We start from the raw sequence: 26,316 nt of genomic DNA on the forward strand, positions 1-26,316 counted from the left end.
CTGAATTAGATAAGAATTTTTGGAGAAGCACTTCTAATATATAAAGCATATTCTTCTAATTCCCAATTTACTGGGCCAAAAAGGAAGTGTCTAATGTTTTGTTCAGTACTGCTATCTATTTTAGGTCAGGAGACAGCTCAGAAAAACAAATATCACTTGAATCTCACATCTGACTAGGCAAATCTACATTTTCCAATATGGATTATTTTTGGTCCAGCAAGTTTTGTTTCAATTCTTTTTCTGCTATGTCTAGTTTCACAATGTGATTAATGACTGAACTTTCCTTGTCTTCCCCACAGTTGCCTTGAGAATTTGCAGCATTAGATTTATTCATTTATTATAAGGGCAAAACAGAGATGTGATCTTCAATGTAAATGTTGCTGCTCAAAATGTGCAGATATTCATCACTATCTTTTAATCATTTTTTGATGATAATGCACAAAACAGCTTTATATGGTACACACACTTTTTACCTATACTTTTGAGGTAAAAAAAAATATTGCTTGTGAAAAGTATCAGATTAACATTACAAATTAAACTCTCTCTCTAGATTAAAGACAGCAGAATGACTGAAGATGATCCTCTTTCTGATATGTAGTTTCAGTTCTCAGAAGAGCCACTATAAAAATAAGAGTAATTCTCATACAGAGAAAAAACAATTAACTAGAACTTTCAATCTTAAAAAGTCATTTATACAATGACTATTGACAGCAAATTGTTTCAAATGATCAACCTGAGAAACCACCAGACACTTCTCCTCTGAATTCCCTTATGACCCACTGGAATTTTCTGAGTCTTAAAGCACAGTTGCTTGTGGGAAGTACTGACTTAGAGAGTTAGTGTGTTCAAAAACTCATTCTTGCTAGTTAAAACTACAGACCTGTGCAATGGAACTATACCGTCATCCTGAAATGAAAAATCCATTTCTTTCTGGCTTTTGGGACACCTGAAAATGGCAGCTTCATCTGGATTCTTTACATGTGTCAACAGGCTTTGGGGAGAATGTCAGGAGCAGGTAACAGAGTCCAAGAGGCCTACATTCTAACCCTGCTGCAGGAACTTGTTAGCCTCACTCTTTCTCTCCATTTCTATCATCCAAATACTCAGACCCATTCTTCTTGATTTTAATTAGCTAGGTCCTCTCTCACTTCCAAGCTTGCAGCATGTCTTTCAACATATTTTCCTGGACTACACTTTCTGTCCCCTTTGAGCTACACTGATAACACTTGACCTTCAAGTCTCCATTTAAAGGTCACTTCAGCAAGGCCTTCTTTGCCCGCCAGATTAGATTCCCTCTGGTATATATTCCCATAACTTCTTGTCCTGTAATGAAAGCAAGCATCGTATCGTACTGTAAATTATTTCTTTAATAATGTCGTTTCTTCCTTCCCCTGGAGAGTATAAGCTCCGTAAGAGTAGGGACTGCTTAACCTTCGTGCTTAGTATAGCACCTGGGTGGGAATGGATGAATGAAAGGCTATCCGTGTAATCGAAACCCAGTTACTCATCGCTTTGAGACTCTGCGTGGGCACTTCCAAGAATTCGAAGAGATAATGTACCTAGAAGATATAACTCCAAAAATTAGGAGCTTATTAAATGGAAGCGTAGTTCATGCACTTGGGCCATAATGTGAAAGATAACAGCAAGCTGAGGAGGCTGTTGGAGCCCAACAGAGGCCACTTCGGAGTGCCCCAGCTCAGCCTCTTGAGTGCACATTTCTCCAGGAAATGCCAAGCTCAACTGCCATGGCAACCGATGAAAGCAAATGCTGCTGCCCCACTGGTTTAGGGATGTTTCTTAATGTTGTCTTTAGCGTAGAATCCCACTTTTCAGTTAAAACATAGTGAGAAACACAAACCCAAGTCTAGGGTCATAGGATTGTCAATATTGTAGTAATGCATTTTCTTATCATGTCCCCCCACTGAAGGGATGCTAAAAAGCGGGGATTGTATCTTTCTTGTTTTGACAGAACACCTGGTCCAGACCTTTCCACGTCTTTGTTAAATAAAATCATTAAAACAATTTTGGCTTCCTAAAAGAAATCTTCGGATTTTACCTGAAATTCAGGGTGACACTTGCAGAAGTCTACTGACTGCCTCCATTCAAATGCTTTGCCATCTTCTAGAATTCAAAATTAATTACCTAGAATTTCAAAATTAAGGTTGTTATTTCCATCAACCCAAACCAAACTGGCTCTGATCCCTATCATCTAATAAATTCTAGTGGTATCACTATTATTATTACTATTATTATAAACCTTGAAGTTATTTTTTAATTTCCCTTTGCTGAAATCGAGCTTCTATCTCCAATCTGTCACAAAATCAGTGATTTCTATTTATTGTTTCAGGGCGTCATTTCAGGGTTCCATTGCTAACTTCCCAGATAAATATCTTCATGACTAATTTCCTCACCACTGCAACTGTTAATCTTCCTAAATTAATTTTCGTGTCCCTCACTTGCTCAAGAACTTATATGGCTCCCTACTCACTAACACATGAGGAACAGACTGTTTCCTGGGGTTTAAATAGTCTGCCTCCAATAATTTACTTATTCTCTTTGTCCCTATTTCCTCACTGTTCCAGTAAGGCCCATTTGAACCCTGATTGCTTTCCCCTACTCCTCACATAAACACATAAGCCAAGTTATTTCTGAAATGCCTTCTCCCCTCTTCCTCACTTAGTCAAATCTTAAATCATTCTTGGAGGCCTAATCAAAGTCCTATCTCTTCCGCGAGCTCTGTAAATCCCACACTGTTCTTCCTTTTTCTGAGCTTACATTGTAGGGACAACCATTGCCACAGAATTAGCAATTCAATATTCTCTGGTTTTTCTATATTCTTCCTTTCCACAAACACAAGTGCACAGGTACTAGATGGAGGCAGATAAATAAGACCAAGAAGACAAAGACCCTGCTCTTGAGATACACTGACATGGACAGATGCTGTATTATCTGCCTGGAATAGCATCCTCTTCATGCACAGCCCTCCTGGGAAACGTTCCCTTACCCACCGAACAAATCAAAGGGAGGGACTATTGTCTTACAGAACCTACTGTCTTATAGCCAGTGCTGATTGTCTCTGGGGTATGTATCACTTGAGACAGTCACAGTAAATAAGCTTACGTTTCTAGCCAGTTAACCAGCCAGTTAACTAGAACTGGGTGGAAAGCTTATACAAGCTGATCAAATGGAGTCCTTCTTGGACATTCTGAATTTGACATAGAGAACAAGTTTCAGGCCATTCTGACGCTGATGTTGTGTGATGTAAAGCCATGTGCCAAGAGCCATCAGCAGCCATGTTTTCTGATGATGGAGAATTTAGGCTGATTGAAGGCTGAATTTTCATGGCTGTGTCCTCAGGACCTGTTGCAGTTCCTGGTACACAGTATTCCATAAATGTTGAGTAGGTGGTGCCTGATATTTACTTAATGTCCATTTTATGCAGAATACTACATCAGGCATTGTGAGAAAGAAACAGAAAAAACAGAATGAAGTTTAACATACACTTGACAGGTTTGATAATCATGTAGTGATTCTTTTCTCCATTTTTAAATTGTAATTAATTTTTTTTTTTTTTTTTTTTTTTTTTTTAGAGAGGGAGGGGAGGAGAGGCAAAGGGAGAGGAAAGGAGAGAATCCCAAGCAGACTCCACGCCCAGTGCAGAACCTGACGTGGGGCTGCTCCCATGACCCTGAGATCATGACCTGAGCCGAAATCAAGATTTGGAAGCTTAACTGACTGAGCCACCTGGGTGCTCCACTTTTCTCCATTTTCTGATGAGGAAACAGAGGCTCAGATGGTTGAGTAACTTGCCCAAGTTTAACACAGGTGGTAAGTGGCAGAGCATGGAGCACGGGCTCCAGTTCTGTCTGGTCCTAAGTCTATGCTTTCTTCACTACACCATGGTTCCTGTCTTCTCAAAGCTTACAAATTTGGTGGGAAGATGAAACATATAAACATTAATTAACTTGAGGATTGGGTATGCCCTCCGGATGTTTACTGATCAAACACATGCCATTTAGGTCTAAGGTAAAACTTAGTTGGAAAGTCAGCATGTCTCAGGACCTACCACAATTGCAGACTGTAACTTGATCAGATTTGGGGTTAGACGATTGGTTTTGGTAGTGCTAATTAATAAGGCCTGCCAAAGATATAACTGTAAACAGAAACAACGTCTGACTGTAATACAAAGAGAAAGTAATGTAATATATCCCAGCACTCATTCAGAGTTTGGCTGTTTCTCGGATGCCCAGAAAAGTGATAATAAAGAGGTGTTCATTATAGCTGGGGTTCCTGGCAAAACTGTCACCACATTTCTCTCTGGGACACATTATGTTGTTTTTTGTCTCATGTGCTCTAATCTTATTCCATTCCCAACCTTTGTCGATAGCATGTGTGTATGTCTAATTTTGTCTCATTTACAAATTCAGTTCAATTTACATTCAAATGATTTTCAGGCTTTCCCTTTCTACTGTGACTTAAGCCACAACATATGGGAAACGAGGGTGAACAGTGGCTTGAAGAGAATCAGTGTCAGAAGAGAAACTATTGCTTTAATACTACCATGGGAGGAAAAGGGGAGCAAGTGCTCAGGGGTCTCTATTCCCCAGGCTTCTTTAAGGAAAATTCAGGTTGCGATTGGGGGGAATAAAAAAGGAGCTGGTCTACTTCTTGGCATGGTATTTGCATCAGTCAGGGTTCTTTGGTTGCGAGCAACAGAACCAACTCTATCAAGCAAGAAGGAAATATATTGGTAGGACCATGGGTGGCTCTTGGGGCAATCAGAGAGGGGAAAGAGGAAGCCTCTTCCTTATGAAGAGGCAGGGTCCAGGACAACACCAGGAGTCTAGCACAGCAATGGCTGAGCACCAGCCTTTTTCCCCCTGTCTTTGCAAGATGGCATGCAAGATTCAAAGTCCCAGGAAAAAAATCAAACTGTTCTCTACGAGTCACTCTTCTACCCTTGGCGAAGTCAGGGCAGGGCACTTTTATTTAAAAGACTATTAGTGTTATCAAAAGAAGAGAATAGATGCCGTAGAGCAGGAAAGTGATAAATACCCACTACATCCCCTCTCCAACCCAGCTCTCCTTATGCCCCAGCTCAGAGCTGCCATTTCCAGAGGCATCTCCCAGAGACCAGAGCTGATGCTGAACCTGCAGTTAGTAGGTCCTGCTTTGCTGCTCCCTCTGTGCCTAGATCTGAGAAGCCCTGAGCACCCTGTGCATCTCCCACAATCCCACGGCTGTCCTGGTTCTGTGGAGCAAGGGGAAGCAGCTCTGAATTTTTTCTGTCGCCTGCAAGCAGTGGAATTGTTTCATTCTGTCAGTTGTAGGTTGTCAGTACAAAAGGTAATTTCTAGTTTTCTCTTGCTAGAGACCAGCACGTGATGGTCAATACAGCTGTGTACCAAAGATCGATTCATTCAATCCAATTAAAATGACAGCTTTAAATTGATTTTCAAGATGTGCAGTGTTTGTGCCCTAGTGAACTGAAGACAGAGCTGCATACTGCAGATACCCAGAGACGCTCTATCTAACATAGTTGTGTTTTCCTGCTGCGCAAATGATTTGATCTCTCTGCAGTCTTTGGCATTGCTGGCAATTTTGTCTTTGAAACTCTTTTCTCTCTTGGTCTTTTTTTTTTTTTTTTTGATACCATTAGTTTATTACAAAAGAGAGACATGAAAATTATTTACATGAGGAAAGATTTCACAACTTCACCGGAATAGGCAACTTCACCTCATGCCATTTTAATAATGACTTCAGTCCACATACTTTCCAAGAATGTCACCATCTCTAAATAAGAAATAATCTTTATCATCTAGAACTACCTTGGTGCCTCCATATTCTGGGAGGAGAATTTTATCTCCAACTTTCCCGCTAACTGGTTGAATCTCTCCACCCTTTCCTTTAGAGCCCGATCCAACAGCTACTATTGTTGCTTGCAACACTTTTCCTTGAGATTTTTCTGGAAGCATAATACCTCCTTTGGTTACAGTTTCAGCCGCACTCCTTTTAACTAAGACTCGGTCAAAGAGGGGAAGAAACTTTCTAAAGGCCTGCCCTGCCAAAACTCCGGCCGCCGCAGTTCGTACTCTGCTCTGGAGTTGCCACTGCTGCAAGGAGACCCGCCCTCTTGGTCTGAATCTATTCTTCTACCTTTCTGATTGGGTCTCCTCTGTCTCTTCCACTTATTCATGCACTTAGCATGTTCTAAATACAAGAGAATAATTTCTAATTATAGTTTGAATATGGTTCACAGTAGAAATAGTGAGTATCCCAATAGGAAGGCAGAAGGCTCTAATGTCCCAGAGAGATGCTAGCAAGAAGAGGCAGGAGAAGACTGAGGCTCTAGGCAAATTCCTGAAATGGGAACTAGAACCGGGGCAGGAAAACAAGTATCTTCTGATGCATGGACGACACTGGGTCTTGGACGTGAAGTGCGAGCCCAGAATGAGTAAGCCTGACTTGCCATATAGCCCCAGAATGTGATGCTGGAATAAGTTACCTCTGCCTCAGAACCCTCGGGTGAAAGAAAGGGTCAGAAGAGAGGGGAGGGAAGAATTTGGATGAAAATAACAGGATTTTACACAATATGAAGCTGACACAAAGCCGCAAAGGACAGAGGCTGATAATAAGGCTCAAGCATCTAAGCGTTGGCAATTTTGGTCCCAAGTGTCAATTGTCCAATTATGAGATGTAGTATGGCTCCATGACAGCTGTGGGACAAAGACCATGGGGATTTAATTCATGGTAAGTTCAGTATAAATCATTATTATGTTTTGACTTTCCCAAGATGTTAATTTGATCATAGATCGTATTAATGAAAGTAGAGTATCCTTTTAAAAAAAAGGGAAAGTAGAGTATCTTAAAGATCAGAGGTAATAAATCTGCTCTACCCGAAACTGGTTGAATCTCCAGAGTGTTACGTTCAGTTCTGATTTGGAGGAACACAAAAACAAAACAACAACAATGACAACAAACCCCAAGACATTCAAAGAGGGTTAACAAGGAGAGCAAGATTTCTTAAAACAGCATTGTATGAGAAACAGTTGAAATTGGGGGTTTTTAATCAAGACAAGAGAAGATACGAAGGTAATAATAGCTGCCTTCAAATATTTGCAGGGTTGTCATGTGGTAGAAAAATTAAATCTCTTCTGTGTTGCCTAATCTATAGGTAAGAAATGTACCAAATTTTCAGGGAGGTAGATATTCAGTATCAGAAAGAATTTTCAAAGAAGCATAAACATCAAAACATGAGATGAGTTGTTCAGGAGGACAGCCATTTATGTCACTGGTGCCGTTCAACATAAATACTTGAGCATTGTGTGGATATATTAGAACTCTTTTGCTTGTGACAGAAAACCAATTCAGGCTAGCTCAAGCCAAAAAGAAAACATATAAACACATTAATTATTTTAGCAATCATTTCTTGAGCTCCTATCATGGACCAGGCACTATTCTAAATACTGGGGATCCAGCAGTTAACAAAATGTTTAAAAAATCAAATATTTTTGTTTTCATGGAGTATACACGGAGAGGGGGCACAGACGATAAAAGATACAGGCTGATACACACACACACACACACACACACACACACACATACACACACACACACACGTTTACAGTTTGTGCAAAGCCCAACAGAGCCCAGAGGAGAGGGCAGGTGGGGCTGAAAGCAGATCTGAACTCTACAGCCAAGCCTTGAATCTCAGTCGGCTACAACATTAGCCTGGAGGAAAGGTCAGGGTTTTGTAATTTGCAGCAGGGCACCAAATGTGCTGACAGACAAATGTGTAATTTGTAGCAAGTCACCAAATGTGTCTTTTAAGACAAAGGAATAAAATATGGATCTTAAGAGTGCTGTGAAGAAAGCTAAAGCATGAGGCAAAATGGATGGTGTCTGAGCAAGGACCTGAAGGGTGTGAAATCAGAAAGGTAAGAGGCAGGGGGGAGCCACTGACCGAGGGTCCTGTGGACCCCTGCAAAGACTCTGACTTCGACTCCGAGTAAAGAAGGGAGACAATGGAGGAGTGACGTGATCTGAGTGACATTTTCAGAATGTTGTTCTGCCACTGGGCTAAGAACAGAGTGAAGAGAGCCATGGCATGAGCAGGATGCCCAGGCAGGAGGTGCCAAAGGGATCCAGGGAGATGACTGTGGGCTGGAGCGGGGAGCAGCCGCTCTGTGCTGACAAGAGCTTGGATTCTGGGCTTATTTTGAAAATAAACTAACAGGATGTGTGGATGGATTAAATGTGGAAACTGTTTAATTAGAAAGGCCAAGAATAAGCCCAACATCAGGAACAGGTCAGTCCAGGTGCTAAAACAATGAAGTTAGGGCTCTATCTCTCCAGTCTTTGGTTGGCTCATTATACATGGTATGGTGCTCCCCTAAAGCCCTATGTTCATATGTCACCAGCTTAAAGAGAATGTCTTCGCCCATGGTTCTGCCAGAGAATCTTATGTTTGCATTCTGGGTTTATCCCTGGGTCAACAACTATGGCCAAGTCTGGGTTATACACACACTCACTGGAGGGTCAGCTCAACCAAACTTCAAGTGACATCAAGGTTTTCTGGCTAGTCAAGAGCCAAGCCAATCAATGAGAATAGATTATAGAAAAGTCTGTGTGGACAAGTAGGAGAGTAGTAGATAAATTGTGCCCCGAATGGAATGAAGATGAATTAATCTATAATTCCCCCTGAAGCCTTTTTTTTTTTTATCACTAGGAGATATTTTCAGAGAGGATGTTTTAAGAGCCTCTCTATCAGTTTCCTGTTGCGTCTATAAAGAATTACCCAACACTTAATGGCTTAAAATAATACAAGTGCACTATCTATTGTTTTGGAGATGAGAAGTCTGACACAGCCTCACTGGGTTAAAATCAAGGTGTTGGAAATCAAAAACAAGGTGTTAAAATCAAACCTTCTGGAGGGAGAATCCATTCCCTTGTCTTTTTCAGCTTCTAGAAGTGGCCTGCATTCTTTGGCTCATGGATCCTTCCTCCATCCTCAAAGCCAGCAGGGTAGCATTTTTAAATCTCTCTCTGTGCCTCTCTCAGTGGGCTCGCTCAGATAATTCAGTATAATCTTCCCACCTCGAGCTGTTTAGCCAACCAAATCTGCAAGGTCTTCTTTGCCATGGAAGGTAACATATTCATAAACTCTGATGATTAGAATGTGGACTTCTTTGGAGGATATTATTCTGCCTATCACAGCCTGCCATACACTTAGCCTCATTTTGAAGACAGTTGCCATATTCACAACTTTTTGTCGTAAAAATCTTCACAAGTGGTTTTACCATGATAAATGTATCCACACTCATTTACCCAGGAATGGGTCTCCTGATACAATGGTGCAATGGTTGACCATCCAAAGGACTGCCTCTAGAGTTCTTCCCAATGGAGACATTGTATCCAAGAGGGTGAGAGATCAAACCAATCGGATCTTGTCCTTTGGGGTGCTTGAAGTGAAGACAAGAGTATGGCCTGTTGGTAGAGTAGAGAAGATGTAGAGACACAAAGAGTGAAGGCAGTAAATAGCAGCCATGACCTTGAGAGAAGAGTAGAAAACCAGGTTTGAGTAGACCAGAAGAAAGGCAAAGCAGGAGAGGGAGGATCAGAGACCCAAGAACTCAGGCAGACATACAGCAGACTTCTTCACCTTTCTACTCCCTGTGCCAAAGTGGCTGTTGGACCATTAGATCTACCACTGCAAATAAACACATAAACAGTTACAAATGAGGTTCTGTTTCCTGTGTATGCAGCAGCAGCTTAGATTTTTTATTTTTTTACTTGTCATTCCATCCATCCCCATAACTGATAAGCTGACCCTATCTCTCTTTCCAGCAGTGTGCAAGAACCTGACATGAGTAAGGCATATACTCTGCCCAGTTAAGACATTAAGTGAGAGATACCTGGATCCCACCCAAGACAGCATAGATCAGCCCCTTAAAAGTTTACCACTATTTTCCCAGTAAACTCCCTCTCTGGTGGCTTGACTCTATGATCTAAAAAAGAATTCTTGTATGACCACATACTAGCACCAAGCTTCCTTATGACACTTTGTCTTTTACGGTGAAAACTCTGCCACATTGTGAACAGAATTAAAACAGAGGGGAAGCCAATGAAATAAAAGATGGTGGGGGTTTTGTATATGAAGGAAAAAAAAGAGAAAGAAGCACTTAGGACAAAATTACGTTGAACTTTATGTGTGCCTATATGTCCTTATTTAGGTTTTTTAAAAGCCTATTGTCACCCACAGAGGCCATGGAAGCAAGATGGTGGATCTGGAATGAGGCCAGCAGAATTTGTAACTCCACCCTCTTAAGCCAAAACAATGCTGACAGGCATAAAATTGCTATTTATGAGGTTATAAGTCCTAAAAGGATATATTATATATACAAAGAAAAATGCCACCCACAGAGCTAATTCTTTTCCATGTTTGAATTTAGGCTGAGAAGCTCTGGGGTAAGAAAGCCAATCTTTTTGATTTTCAAGTTGCATTTAATACCTGGCCAGCGTTCAATAACCCCCCTTTTTTACACAGTGGTTCTCAATCTTTTTTGAGTCATGAACCCTTTTGAATATTTTATGAAAACTACCGACCCTATCCGCTGAAAAATGAACATCCACATACAAGTTTGCATAAAATTTCAAGGAGCTTATCGTGTCCTTGAACTGCCACAGACTCAAATTAACAAAACAAAACCAAAGCTCTAGGATATAAAAGGTTAAGGCGGATGCCATGGGTTATTCAACAGGTCAGTTGATTCTGCAGATACTACTTTCTCTGATCCTTTATTTCTTTTTCATCCCCTAAAGCTGCTCATAAGCATTTATGGATCTTTGCATTACGTGTGCATTTTTGAGAGATTTTCTAAAAGGATAGCACTAGAAGTGCCCACCTATAAATGGTTTGCAGAATGCTTCTTGGGAGGGGGGCCAGAGAAATGCTAGATGGGCATTGAGTTAATGGTGCCTTCTGCATTTTTCTCTTTGCCATCATAGCATGGAGGCTGCTTCCACCCAAGTTGTCCTCTTGGTTTCATTTTAATAAAAATACTGGAGGCGCCTGGGTGGCTCAGTTGGTGCCTTTGGCTCAGGTCATGATCCCAGGTTCCTGGGATCGAGTCCCACGTCGGGCTCCCTGCTCAGCAAGGAGCCTGCTTCTCCCTCTCTGGCTCCCCCAGCTTGTTCTCTCTCCCTTTCTCTCTCTCTCTCTCTCTCTCTCTCTCTCTCAGAAAAAAAAAAATAATTGAAGTTTAGCTATTTAAGACCATCTGTTTCAAAACTTCTCAAACTTTTGTGTAGCAGAATCACACGGAAGCTTGCTTAGATGCAGATTCTAAAGCTCTCTCACAATTTCTGATTCGGTAGTAGGGGGTGTGGCCCAAGAACCCAGACTTCGGACAAGCTCCCAGGTGGCACTGGTGCTGCTGGCCCTCAGGCTACATGAGCAGGACACTGGTTCCATCTCTTGTAAAGATGAGACCCGCTCACATTTCTGCTGCCTTCCTTCATTTCTCCCTGAAGACACACAGGTCCATGTAAACTTTTGTGTCCACCTCACAAAACTATTAGCAGCAGTGTGTGGAGAAACACATTGGCATCAGAAACACAGCCAGCACACTCCTGCCTTGGGAACATGTACTTGCTATTCCCGTAGCATTTTTTGGCTAAAGTCATCCTATGACCAGTGCATATAAAATAGATCCCATCATTCTCTTTTTTCCTCCCCACACAAAAGGTCTCACATACGTATTACTGAACAAACCTAGTAGGGCAGAAGCATAGATATAGAGAAAATAACCATTTTCCCAGCAAAACACATCTAATTGTTTGAGTAGTAGTGATGTTTACAGAGGGATGTGGTCCGAGCAAGAAACCGTGAGGCAGCATAAATACGTTTGCCATCTCATGGGCAATTCCTTGTAGATCCAGCTTTAGTTCTTCTCCAGTGTCTCCTCCCCGAGTTGTACCTGATTTTACCAGTTTTCATCTAATCCGCTGGGGAATGGGATGATTCTGTTTTTGTTTCTTGGCCAGAATCACGTGATCCTGTAAGTCTTGTGAAAAGACATGGCAGGGAAGAGTCAACCACACACACCCCAATGGCAGAGGAAAGGAGAGCGGATCCGTGCGCTATCTTCCCTCACACCATATTCATTGATTTCCAGCATTGACCTCGACTTGAAACATGTGCTTTGAGCACTGTCTGTGGACACAGCTCCATGAACACGGGACCAGTTATGTTCACCACTGTGACTCCAGCTCCTAGAACAGGCCTGGAACACGATACACTCAGTGAACATCTTCTGTATTAATGTATAAAAGTGGTTTCTGTAGTACAAATTCCATTCTGCTTTATATGTTTATAGCCTTCCTTGAAGTAACTTCTTCTATAATTTTGGTATTTTCCAGACTGCTATTTCAGCAGCTATTATTGTAACAGTAAAGTTGGGTAACGATGTTTAGACGTAAGAGAAGTGAAAAGGGATTTACTTCAACTTTTAAAATAAATTGATTTAATCAATTAATTAATTTAAAGGAATTTATCCTAATGCAAGGCAAATGCTGTTCATTAGCCAATATGATTGGGAGACTACAGTAGTGAAACAGAGAAGGTCATAAATGAGAGGGCCTATTTCTTTAGAGAACCAGGGGAAATTGATTGCTTTCATTCATTTTTGCAATAAATAACTATTTATGGATGACTTGCTATATGCCAAATACTATTCTAGGCTAGGGATACAGAAGATAATAAAATGGAAAAAAAAAATCAGTGTCCTCAGAGAACTTTCATAGCGGTGGAAGGAGGATAGAGAAAAAATATACAATATAAATATATTATGTAGTATATTAGAAGGTAATAAAGGCTTTTTTGGGGGAAAGTATGGAAGGAGGGATAAAAGTTGTATGTGTCTCTGTGCAATTTTAAATAGAATAGTGAAGAAAGACCTCATTGAGAAGGTAACATGGAGAGAAGGCTTGACTGAGGGAAGGCAAAGAGCTATATTGATATCTTAGAGAAGAGCATTATGGGCAGAGTGAATGTGCAAAGGCCCTGAGGTAGAAGCATGCTTAGCATGTTGAGGAAACCTCAAAGAGGCCAGAATGGCTTAGGAAGACCAGGAAAGAGGGGTACAAGTAGATGAGGCTGGAGAGAGTGGAGTGCAAATCAGAGAGGCATTGTAAGGATGTATCACCACTGGTGGGTTCTGGGGTTAAAACTCACTAATGATCTGACCGAAATTGTGATTGCAACAGCATCGCACCGCTGCTGCATTGAAAAGGGTACCCAACTCACCCCCAGGCTCTAGACTCCCCAGATAGAAAATCTGAGTCCGGAAGTGTTTTTTTAAATACTTAATTGTTCAAATTTCTCTCTGATGAGTTCTGCCACAATACGTTATTTAAAAATATTTATGAAATCATCTACTAAAAGCCAGGCATTGTGGATAACTGGTTTTTAATGTAGAAGGAGAGAGAAGCGAAAACCTCTGTTGACCAAGGGCCTTTTGTGTGCCTGCCAGGCAGGGTGTCAGGCACTTTACCCCTGTTATCTCAGACTCTTAGGCTCTCCTGGAGCTTTGCGTTAGCAAGGAATATACACAATGTGCATCAGTAACAGCAAAGACTCTATGAAAGGACCCCGAGCAAACAGATAAAGTACCACTAGCTTCGTGAGGCAGAGCAGGTCACTTCTGACAGGAGCTCCATCGAGTCTTCACCAAATGGCCAAGACGGGAGTGGGAGCGTGCTGGCTTCCAAGCCTTCTCTCCATGCGACCTTCTCAATGAGGCCTTTCCTCACTGTCCTATTTAAAATTGCACAGAGACTCATACAGCTTTAATCCTGGTGGTGGGGAACACAGCAGACCCAAATGAGGGGCATGGGGACCTTAGGCAAAGGAGGGCACAGTAGGATGTCAGTGGAGTTGGCTGGATCCAGATCCTGACAAGGTCTTGTGACCTTAGGGGTGGGCACAAGAAACCACTGAGGCCATCCAAGGTAGGGGACAGCACAGCAAAGCCACAGACACCTGCAAGGGCTGGGGGGCAGACAGGGGGCACCAGGAGGGGGTCTCCTGGGTGGGGAAAGCAGAAGAGAAAGGAAGAATGGAGATGCTGTCTGAAGGGATCTCCAGTCCGAAAGGAACATGTGCTGAGACAAAGCATTTCTGGCTAACTTTTAAGCATTAGCGAACTTCCAGGTCTCAGCTGCATACTCCAACTTCTACCCAGAAAGGGATAGCCAAATAGAAATTCTTACACTGGCATGAAGGCTGTGATTAGGGGAAAATTCCTTGGGGCAGACAATTTCGTCAGCATATTTTTCTAATTTATATTTTAAATAGTACAAGTGTTCCCAGAGGCCTGGTGACAGACACCGCTTCTATAAATATATTAAAGTCCAACAATCTGCACATAACTGCCAGCCTGCTGAAGACTCCCGCCCCTTTCCAGATTTAACCAATTTTTAAAGGCAATTACATTTGGAAATGTTAAACTTGCAGCTAATCAATCTAAGGAAAAAACAGAGTTTACTCCAATCACATGGCAAAGGAGGCTTTCCCCCACTCTTTGTTTCTTTAGCGTTTGAGTCTGGGAGACGTGTTCACATCACCAGGGATAGGGAAGAAAACACAAAACAGAGTAAGGAGTGGGCCGATTGGGCGGGGTGAGGTAATGGGGTGAGCAGAGTAGAGTGTCTAGTCTGAGAGGCTCCAGTACAAGTTCCAGTCCCAATCCTGGCCCTTAAACACACACACACACACACACACACACACACACACACTCTGACACCTACCTACATATATTTATTTCCACATCCATCTCTATGTACATATATTAAAGATCATGAGCTCATTCTTATATCCATAATTCTAATCCTACCCCACAGGGTCTCACATTCTTTTTATTTGTCACTTCTTTCCCTGATAGGGAACAACCTGGCTCTTATGACCCACAAAATGTTCGCTTATTTTTTCAGTCCTCACATACACGTATGTAGTTCCTGAATTGCTAACCCACTCTTTTGAGAAACCAATTTACCAACTCAAGTACAATATTTGTGTACAGTTCCAGTTCTTTTTTGTTTTGTTTTATAATAAAAAGTCAAAAAACTGTTTTCCAAAGTTGCTTAGATTAGTACCTCCCCTACCCCCTTCACTGTAATTGTATTATGCATTTGTAATACAGTTCAGTTTGATTTTTTACTGTTTGTATTCCATTTTAAGTACCCCATACCCCTGCTGATTTTTAATTACTTATGTATTCTTTGAGTATGTGAAATATGGTCACGGTTCTAAGAGTCAGAGCTATGTAGAAAGTTATCATCAGAAGGGTGTCTCTCTCCCCAAGCCCTACTGCCCAGTCCTCACACCCCCACTGCCCCATTCCATTCTTTCCTGCTCCCTGTAGGTGCACTGATTGGTCTTCAGTTTATCCTTTCTGTATGTCTGCTGTGTAAGCGAACAATGACGTGTTTAAGTTCTTATAGCCCCCTTTTCCTTATATAAAGTATAGCGCATTAGACATATTCTTTATACTTGGGTCAATTGATTTTTGACAAGTTACCAGGGTAATCCAATGGGAAAGGAATAGTTTTTTCAACAAATGGTGCTAGAACAACTAGAGACCCATGAGGAAAAGAAAAATTAACCTTGCTGTTTACCATACCATTACCATTACCTCCTTCCATACACAAATATCAGCTTAAAATGGATCATGGATTGCATATAAAAACAAAAACTATAAACCTTCTCAAAGCAAGCATATGTGAACATATTTCACCTCAGAGTAGACAAAAAATTCTTAGGTAGTCCACAAAGTTTTTGTTACTTCAAGTTGTTATGGCCGAGGTAATTTGCTCTGGCAGCAACAGAAAACGAATACAGAAGGCATAGAGAAATGACCAAAAATTTCAGAAGAAGCTACTCGTCTTGTCCATGTTGTATTTGTGTTGGGATTTGAGGGAAACCAATAAATAACAATCCTTTCCTCACTGGAGTTTGGAACCAACTGCAAGTCAGACATAAGAATCAGGCAGATGGGAGCTAAACATAGAAGGAGATGAAAATATTCCTGTAACATATTACTTATAAAGTAGATGTTGGAGAACATGACTTGGATCTGCTAGTCAAACGAACCTGCTAACACTCTTTGCTCTCTTTTTGAAACCTTGGAACAGCCCACCCAACAAAAATCTTCTGCCCTTAAGAGCAGAGAACAGTCTTGTGCTGGAAGGAGGGGAAGTCAAAAGATACGAGGCAGAAAGGGAAGTCAGAGAGAGTGGAAAGCATGAGAGAGCTTCAACATGCTGGCTCCAAAATGTAGGGGCCACAGGCAAGGACCAGAGAAAAGTCTCCAGAGGCTGAGGGTGGCCCCAACTTTGCAGCTTTGCAGCCCGAAGGACAAATGAGCAACTGGCCAATGGAAAACAGTAAAACCTCCAATGAGAGATCACTTAGATATTTCTGTGGCGAAAACCCAGAGCAATAAAATCAAACACAACTTGGAAAGAATTTTATTTTTAAGACTTATATGAGTGAAGCTTATTAGCAACTAAAGAGAATACGGTGAAAAAAATACTATACTGTGTAAAAATAGAAGTGGCTTCAGGGTGAAAAATACCGGGTGATCTTTCCAACTCTGCTACTTGCTTTGGCTGTGAATATGAGGAAGTCCTCTGAGTCCACATCTTAAAATAGGAATTACACTATACTCCGAAGCACAGAATTTCTGCAATGATCTAATGTAATAATACATGTGAAAATGCTTGGAAAATTGGAGAATGCTATTTAAAGGTATCATTTTCATTAATATTATTAAAGATAATATCTTACCATTACTAAGCTCCTGGGACATAGTGTAGGTGCTTTCAGACACATCTCAGCTCTTCACCAATACTTGGGTATCATTTATCATATCTAGAGAGCAATTTTCTAAATGAGAGATACTTTCTCTTTTCCTTGGTTCCTGGCCATGGCATGTCTACCGAGAACTCTATTTCAAATGAACAGCTGATATAATAGTGCCTAAGAAAATGAATGCATCTTGAAGAGGAAAATACTATCACATCCAAGTCCAAAATGAAATGCAGCAAAAAATAAGAATAGTTGCCTTAACTTCTACCAGTGAACTCTTGCAAGCACATTAATAAGATTGTATGTATGTTCATTCACAAGTCTTGTTTTTCAAGCTCCTGAGAACACTGTGAGATAAATGGGGGGGGTGGTTAGCAATTACTATCTGGCAACATTGAGATGCAGAGTTGAGACATAGAAAGGTTGAGCTCAGTATAGCCGAATCTTTTTTCACCAAAAGTCCAGAAGAGAGGTTCTGCTCACTATTACCAAGGGCCATTAAGGTATGGAAGGTCCTCACTAAAATTTAGAGCTAGAGTTTCAAATTACATATCTCAGTTAGGGAAAATGTAGAGTCAAAATTAGTTTCCTTCTCAACAAGTTGACCTTGAATCTGGGAAGTTGGAGGGAGAAGATACAAAGGAGTACACACACGTAAGATGGATAAATGCCCAGGCCCCAGAGACAAGAAGCTAAGAGACCACTATCAAGTTCAAGAACCAAAAATCAGAGTAGACTACAGAGTCTTCCATTGCCCCTGGTCATGACTGAACCCTAGAACACTCTGTGTGACTCTTTACTTCACAAATAAGGAGAGAGTTTGGAGAGATGATTATAGTGTTGAGAATTGAAATTAGGACAGAAAGCTAAAAGGAGTACTGGGGCTCAGTCTAAAATAGAGAGTGATGGGAGATAATAGGAAATTAATACTCTTCATGTGCAAAGAGACCTCTTACCCTATGAATAGCACCTGGGGGTTTTTTCATGGGAGAATCTTGAAAGGGAATAGTTTAAAATTTTTTAAGAATCCAGTTAAACTAGGTATGTAATAAGGAAGGATGTAAATCTGACATGGTAAATGACAAGCATTTATCAAGTGCCTTCAGTGTCACAGAGCCTCTGACACTTCCCTTGAAGGTGCTGGCCATCTGTCCTGGGAGGTGGTTAGTACAGTGTGGTTACTGCAGCAGATGGACTAAACATTCGGCTGTGGAAGGAAAAGGGGAACACACCTAATCCAGGAAAGGTGCCATCTTAGCCAAATTTTAAAGGATGTGTGAGCCAGGGAAGGACACTCCAGGCAGAGGGGAAAACAGGAAGCTTGAGATGACATGGCGTGATTATAGAACTAAAAACTAGCTCAAAAGGACAGGTTTATAGAATACAAGCCCGGATAAAGTTTAAGTGGCATAACGATCGAGTGTTGATTTGTAAACCCATGCTATTTGTTTTTGTACATTATCTTGGTTAATCCTATAATATCTCTTGTGGGGTAGTTTTGTTAATCAGGTTAATATTCAAACCCTGAACTCTTAGTGACTTAGCACGATAAAAGTCTACTTTCCATCTCATAAGGTCCAATGTGGGCCAGGCAGCCAACTTCCATCTAGTAGCCATGACAACCGGAACATGTGGACTCTAAGACGGCCGGCACGGCGGCGGCGGCGGGGGGGGGGGGGGGGGGGGGGGGATAGAGGAGACACTCTGGTTTATAATTTCTCACAGTCACTTCTGCTCAGTCTGTGGGCCAGAACTCGTCATATATCCCCAACTTCACTGCAAATGAAATTGGGAAATGCAGAGAAACACATGGATATTCGGTGATCACCAACTGTCACCGCTCTGGGAAAGCACCTATATGAATTATTTACCACTGCGTAACAATTATCATAAATCTAGGGGATTAAAACAACACCCACTTATTATCTCACTGGCTGTAGCTCAGGAGTCCAGGCATAGCTCAGCTGGATCCTCTGTTTCAGAGTCTTCAGAAGGCTGCAGTCATGGTGTCTGCTGGGGCTAGGGTCTCATCTGAGGCTTGAATAGGAGAGGGTCTATTTCCAAGCCTTCAGAGTTGTTGGCAGCATTCAGTTCTTCATGCTATTGGACGAGGGTCCGCAGTTTCTTGCTGGCTGTCCACTGAGGGCCTCCCTTAGTTCCTTAGTCCACGGGCCTTCCCAACATGGCAGCTTCCCTCCTCAAAGTGAGCAAAGCGAAGAGTCTCCCAGCAAGGCTGATGTTGCAGTCTTATGTAATGTAAATCCTGGAAGTGACATCCTGTCAACTTTACCTTATTCTTTTGGTTACAAGCATTATAGGTCCCACCCACATTCAAAGGGACCGGATTATACAAGGGTGGGTATACCTGGAGGTGGGAACAACTAGGAAGAGTCTCAGAGTTTATTTACCACCGTACTATTGTCATATCCTTATTTATCAGAAAAATAAATTGGGGATGTTAAATGGCTTGTCTAAGGCTTCACAAGCAAGGAATACAGCTGGAATTCTGGTCCATTTGATTCTAAAACCCACAATTTTAACCATTACAAATTGTACTTCTAGATTATGAAGAGTCTTCTGTTATGAGAAGAAAGTGGGACTTTATATCCTGTAGATAATAGAAAGTAACAGGATCCGATTTTCATTTTAATTTTTTTTCTAAATTTACATAAGCTCCATGCCCAACACGGGGCTTGAACTCACAACCCTGAGATCAAGGGTCACATGCTCTAGTGACTGAGCCAGACTGGCGCTTCCAGATTTTAATTTTATTTTATTAAAAATTTTTTTAAGATTTATTTATTTATTTGAGAGAGAGAAAAAGTGTGTGCACATGCCTGACGGTGTGAGTGGGGGAGGGGCAGAGGGAGAGGGAGAGGAAGAGAATCCTAAGCAGACTCCCTGCTCAGCTTGGAGTCCGAAGTAGGGCTCGATCCCAGACCCTGAGATCATGACCTGAGCCGAAGACAAGATCCAGACACTTAAACGACTGAGCCACCCAGGTGCCCCATTCTCCAGATTTTCATTTTAGACAAGATCAAGTGTGTTCAGGGTGGTATGGCTATAGCCCAGATTTTCATTTTAGAGAGATCAGTTGACTATTGGGATTGGATTCGAGAAAGTGATACTAATGGCAAGAGCCAATTTAGGAGATTCTGGACCTGACTGATAGGGAAAGGAAGAAAACAGTGATTGGGTGGGACACAGTTGATCCAAATGGGCAGGGGATTTTTCATGACGGTAGACATTCCAAATGCTCTTAACAATAATCCTACAAAGTAGACTCTGTTATTATCCCTATTTATAGGTGAGGAATATGAAGGTTGAAGGGGTAAAGTAACTTGCCCCAGGTCATGGAGCGGACAAATGGTGGGTCCTGGATTCAGGCCAGACAATCTGAGTCCAGAACCTACTTTTCTAACTATCATCCAACTCAGCCTCAACAACTGACCTCAATTCAGACCTCATAACTCTGAACTCCTCAGTCCCAGGTTTACTTTCAAAGAATCAAAAAACTGTATATCTTAGATTGTAACAAGGCTAACCCACTCCTATAGTTTGTTCATTCTTTCTTTCTCTTATTCATTCCCAGATATTTATGGAGCTCCTGCTCTGAATCGGATGCTGTACTTACCATTTTACATTCATTATCTGTTTTTAAGCCTCTTAATCATCTTATTGGGGCATTGTTGAGGAGTATTACTTTCCCCACTTTATAAAGAAAACACTATTTCAGTATCTCCCACCGTGCTGAGTATAAAGTGAATCTTTCATCAATTCTAGCTGCGTTTACTTGACTTCAACATGTTTACAACAAAATTGGTTGAACTTAAGGATCCTACCAGCACAAGTACCTCTATTCCCTTAGTACTTTCTTCTTTAATTCTAAATACTACTATTTGAGGACTACTTATAAAGAAGCTGCAAAATTGATTCAAATAGAACAACCACCAAAAAAAGATGGTTCAGCAGCTTCTGGTCCAAAACTTTACATATCTCCACCCATCAAATTATAGAGGCACAGATGCCAAACTTTTATAGATTCTTAGTTCAACCAAATTAGTTTCTTTTCTCTTGCTTGCCAAACATAAGGCAGACTCTCTCTGCCCCAATGAAAACTTCACTGTTACAGGCAACAGCCAACTCCCTACAGACTCCCTGAAATCATTGTGATCTCGCAACTCTTGTCCCCTGCACACCCTTTCCAGATTGATCCTTGAAATTACCTCATTACCATCTCTCCCTCAAGCATTTACAGCACCTTCCAGGCCATATATAAGGCACTGGCCAAATCACTGAGGCACAAAGCTTTCAAGGACAGAGACAAGGTAGCTCAATTCTATCACGTCATTCCTAGAGCCTGATTCCCAGTAGGAATGTAATCAATACTCATAACTTGCCAATTCTTCATCTAATCATTCTTTAGGGGATAGGATAAAAATGACAACATAGGTGAATGTTCCCAGCTTTTCTCTCTGCCAAATAAATTAGGCTTTGTTTCTCGCCATTGTTCATTTCCACCCCCTCCACCTGCCCCTATGTTTGTTGTGAGCCTGAATCAGGAAAATGGGCTGAGGGATAAATGCTTTATTCCTATGAAAACAGTAGTGAAAGGGAAGATGGAACTTTCTTTCAAAGAAGGCATTGAGTGTGGAGAGTTGACGCTTTGGAAGTCTGGAGGGATGTGCTGGGGATGAAGAGCTTGGGGAGAGGCTGAGAAAGGCAACAGAAAGGGTCATAATCATGACCAGGGAGGGGGCATGGAGGATGAGGGAAAGAAGGCAAGTGATAGGCCCTTGGGAGATGTGGGGTGGTAAATCATATGAGAGGAAGGGAATTTAAGCAAGAGTTGCCTTGGAGTTTTACCTTCCTCAAGAAATATGTGTGAAGGTTTGAATTCCTATTGGACTTTTCTTCTTTGAATGTGGTGCCCTCTTGAATAACCTACATGGCTCATGATTATATGATGCAGTGACACATGCAACAAGCATTTATTTAACTTGCCTGGTGATCTCAAACATTATTGTACAGGACAGGAGATAAAAATAGATAAGTGACACTATTAGATTAGAGACTCTTACAGTTTAGAGCTAAAGATTGAGATGATAATATCTGTACCTTAGTTTATATCTTACAAAATAGTTCCTTATTTTAAATGATGTAAGGGGGCTGTGTAAGCACTGGTCAAATGTAGATTATTTCTATTTTAGATATAAAGAATCTGAAGCTCAGAGAAGACTTGACAGTGGCTGTCATCTACTAAATAGCCGAGTTAGAAATAAAGCTCATGTCTGGGGAGCACCAGGGCTTGTCCCCTTACTCTCTCTGGTCATCGGGGAAAATGAAACAGTAGACAGAGACCCTGATTCAGATGGGTAATGTGGCTTTGTTAAGATTATGAAAAGGAGGTGCTCAGGTTACCTTTGTGACAAGAGTTGTGATTCAGGGGCATGTTAGGCTGCACGGTTATCACCTCCTTCTTGGTGGTAGGGTCACTCTGTGGTCACAGACATCAGTGCTTGGCTAGAGCGTAGGCCTTGCAGATGGCCTCATGGACTTTTCTCTGGGGGCCATCCCAATGAGGTATGGGGAAGGAAAGACTGTGACTCAGAGGCTCACAGGCACCCAGGAGCCCTGCCAGAGTGCTGTACAGAATGAAATAGGAAGTGTGTTACTCTTAGTGCTTACCTGAGCATGACAGAAATTCATGACCTCATGTTCTCTTATATTTTTGTCTTCTAAGCGGCATGTATTTTTAGTCTTTATTTCAATTTCTCTGTCTCTGTTTTGTGACTCACAGTGTGTTGCTGCAAATTCTAATAACGGAAGAGAGATATTTATGTTATTTAATTTTAAATGATGATAGATGCAATTGAAATGCAGTGTATATAAACGTATCACTTACCATTAAACAGTGACAAATGTCCCTGAAAAAAAATGTTTAGAAACTATCCCTATTTGCCTCACCAGCACGTTATTTTATCTCCTATATTTTAGGTTTATATGAGAAATCATGAAGCAGTCTGGTCTGTACCTCAAAGTTTGATTCCTTTCAAAATAAAAAAAAATTTTTAATTAATACAGTACAAACAAATGAACAATCACTAGTACATTCAGGGTAATTTAATATAATTAAATTCAATTAAATATCATTGCAGCAAAGAGGGATTAAAGGCTCGACAGCTGCACTCTAAGTATAGCAATTAATGTAGTTGGAATTGGGGAACCTAAAACTACCCCATTACATCTCAGTAAATCAAAGGATCTAAAGAGCAGTTGTTGAATCATTATTGGATTAACGGAGAACTGTTGATGTTACATCACTGAAATCATAGGTCTTAATCCCTATAATAAAGTCAAGCATCACGGTGTTTACAAAGCAGAACGAGGTCCTGAGACTGGGGAGATCCATTTCAGCCTCACTTCCCTGCTGTCACGCTGACACCCACTCCCAGTGGTCGGTGGAATGTGTTAACAATGCATCTGGCCAGGGATGTCAGAGTCACTGGGGGCCAGACTTAGAGGTAGGGTGTGAGTAGACAACACCTAACTATGATGTCAGGGATTATGAAAAGAGTCTCTTGACCAAAATAATATCCTCTGCCCTCTGTCAGAATGTCTGAAACCCAGCCACTGGGGTTATGGTCCCTTTGGTCTTAAGGGTTTTCCAGACTTCCTGACATTTCTGTTGCTAAAGAGGCCAGTTGTTTCTTTCTTAAAGGCAAAGACTTGCAGTTCTAACCATTATCCCGAGATAGATGGTGGTTCAGCTAAGCATGGTAATGCAGTGATTCGGTGGATAACCCAGAGGTGTGATGGAGTTAACAATCCAGGTAGTTAAGCCTTTCCCACAATCACATAATGTTAAGAGAACAAAGATACTAGCTAAATGCAAGAGCTACTTCATTTAGCAAGATTTAAATGAATAACAGGATACCTCTTTACATTAAAATTTCTTAACAATTGCAATTGGACTGACTTACTCTTGGCTTCCAAAATTAAGGTACAATTTTTCTTAAGATTGCACAGCTCTGACACTATATTTCTGAACCAACTTTTATGTAATTGCTTTTTGTCTGAGGAGGATTTTTTTTTTTTTTTTTTTTTTTTTGTGGCTGCATTGAAGCTCAGAACTCAGTCTCCTTTGGCCCCTTCTATTCCTTTTCATAGGATGAATGGCAAAGTTTCTCTCTCCCTCTGCTCTTTTGACTTCTCTCACCATGATTAATGGAAGAAAATAACCAAGAAATCATGAAAATTGTGTACCAAATTTGGTCCTGTGAAAATGTTTGCCCATTCATTCTTAATATTCAATTTAGCTCTGCCCACTCAATTCCTGCTCTACCAAGTATGCTCCCAAACCTTCAAGAAAACAGTTGACAGAGATGAACACAAGTCAGTCACAATATCTGCCTCAAACCTCAGGCCAAATTCATTTTCACATCTTTCTTTGAAAGACTGCAAACAGATTTTGAAGAGAATACAATGGCAGTTTTTCTTTTCTCCTTTTCAAACACAGTTGTAGAACTTCTGGTAGGGACGTGATGCCAGCTGAATTCTGGATCTTACTTCAACTCCTCTTGAAAGCCATACAGAGAATTTTTCCAGAAGTCACAAAATCTGTTTATAGTGAAGCCAAGAGACAGAGAAAACCTGCAAACTCCATTTACATCTAAGACCTGCCAAGCACAGCTGAAGGCAGTGAAACGCTACAGGAAGCCAGGTGGGAAGCATCAGGGAAGAACGGGGAGTCCAGAGGGGTTAGGGGTGGTGCGGCTCAGATAGCTCCAGAGAATTACTCCCTCAAGAGGAGAATGTTCCACCCTACGAGACAACTGCTGCAGGTAGGGGTTAGAACAGAGAGGTTAGAGGTACCAGGGAAGGATGAGAAGAAACATATGGAAGGGGCGTGGGGGTCCAGAGTAGGCATATTTCAGAAAGCATCAAGAAAATATACCCTCATAAATGTGGGGATCACATTGAAGGGAGTCTCCTGGTTGTAGGAAGTGGTGAAGGAACTAGGGGAATGTAGGGCTGGCTGGAGAAGCCACCTGGAACCAGGATAAGCTTAGGGAGACACAGAAGATGTGGCTACACAACAGTGTCATATTTAAAGGAAACATTTCTCCTTGTACTAATGGAGGAGGTACAGCTCTTGAGTTGCTAAGCCAGGAAAGCCACCCTGGCCCTTACTACTCCTAATCTATCCCTCTACCTCTAACCTTTAGGATACTTGGGTGGCTCAGTCGATTAAGTGTCTGCCTTCAGCTCACGTCATGGTCCCAGGGTCCTGGGATCGAGCCCCATGTCAGGGTCCCTGTTCACGGGGGAACCTGCTTCTCCCTCTCCCTCTGCCTCCTCCCCACTGCTTGTGCTCTGTCTCTCTCTCTCAAATAAATAAATAAAATCTTTAAAAAAAAAAGCTGGTTCAGGACAATATGGCAATAAAAAAAAAAGTTAAAGGAAACAGAGAGTAGTCACCCAAAAATACTCTAAGAAAATATGTGAGAAAGAACAGCAAGACATTTCTGTAAGACAAAGAAAAGTTTTCAGGGAAAGCGGTGATAGGACAGATAAAAATTATAATCAAACAATCTATCATTATTTTGAAAAAAAAAAATTAAATGAATCCTAAACATGAAAGCCAAGATGGAGACATCAGGGAAGAGCAGAGCACACAATAGAAGGTGATGGCAGAACTCAGGAAAGAAAGCAAGACAGGAAGTTATAGAAATAAAACACAAAGTAGGAAGGGCATAAGGGAGATCCGACAACAGGGAGGTCATAGGAAAGGATGCGGAGGATAGAAATGGGGAAAACAAACAAAATAAAAGAGAACTACAGAGCTAGGGTTAGCAACAGATCACAGCTACAGAAGCAAAGAAATGAAGAAAAGCATAGCCCTTGTGTGCTTAATTGGAATTCCAAAGAAGAAACGCAAAAGAAAGCAACAGAACGAATATTTTAACATATAATTAGAGAAATTCATGGCACACTGAGCCACTGTGAGTTGGCCCAGAACCATCAACACTGAGTCACACTGTGGTGAAGTTGTCTTCAAAGATACAGAACAAATCCCTTTTGGAATCTTTTAAAGATGTAGAAAGAATCTTTGCCTTTGGAGAAGCCAGGCAATAGAGGAACTCCACTTTCAAGGAAATAAGAGCAGGGTGGCATCTGACTTCTGTACAAAAATTCTCAGGACCAAAAGACAGTGAAGAAACATCCACAGTATGCTCAAGCAAGGACAGTGAGTCAAGAATTTCATAGTCGAATCTTACTTTATGTAAAAGAGAAATTATTTTATTTTATTATGATGTCATCTTTAGATAATTAATCAAAGTTATTTTTATACTCTCATCAAAGTCCAACAAGTGTCTTATTTTATGTATGTATACATGCATGCATGCATATATCTATGCATTAAGAATGTATTATGCGTGCAGGTT

At 41.2% G+C, this 26,316-nt stretch overlaps 1 pseudogene; it reads right to left on the reverse strand.

The window, feature by feature from the left end:
* Window positions 1-5,759: 5,759 nt before the first annotated feature.
* The window catches only part of LOC114216601 (10 kDa heat shock protein, mitochondrial pseudogene), a 53,762-nt pseudogene continuing 33,205 nt past the window's right edge, over window positions 5,760-26,316 (reverse strand).

The sequence above is a fragment of the Eumetopias jubatus genome, unplaced genomic scaffold, assembly GCF_037043125.1.
Source record: "Eumetopias jubatus isolate StellerSeaLion01/CBP00866 unplaced genomic scaffold, mEumJub1_p1.0 scaffold_8, whole genome shotgun sequence".
In the NCBI taxonomy this organism is placed as follows: Eukaryota; Metazoa; Chordata; class Mammalia; order Carnivora; family Otariidae; genus Eumetopias; species Eumetopias jubatus.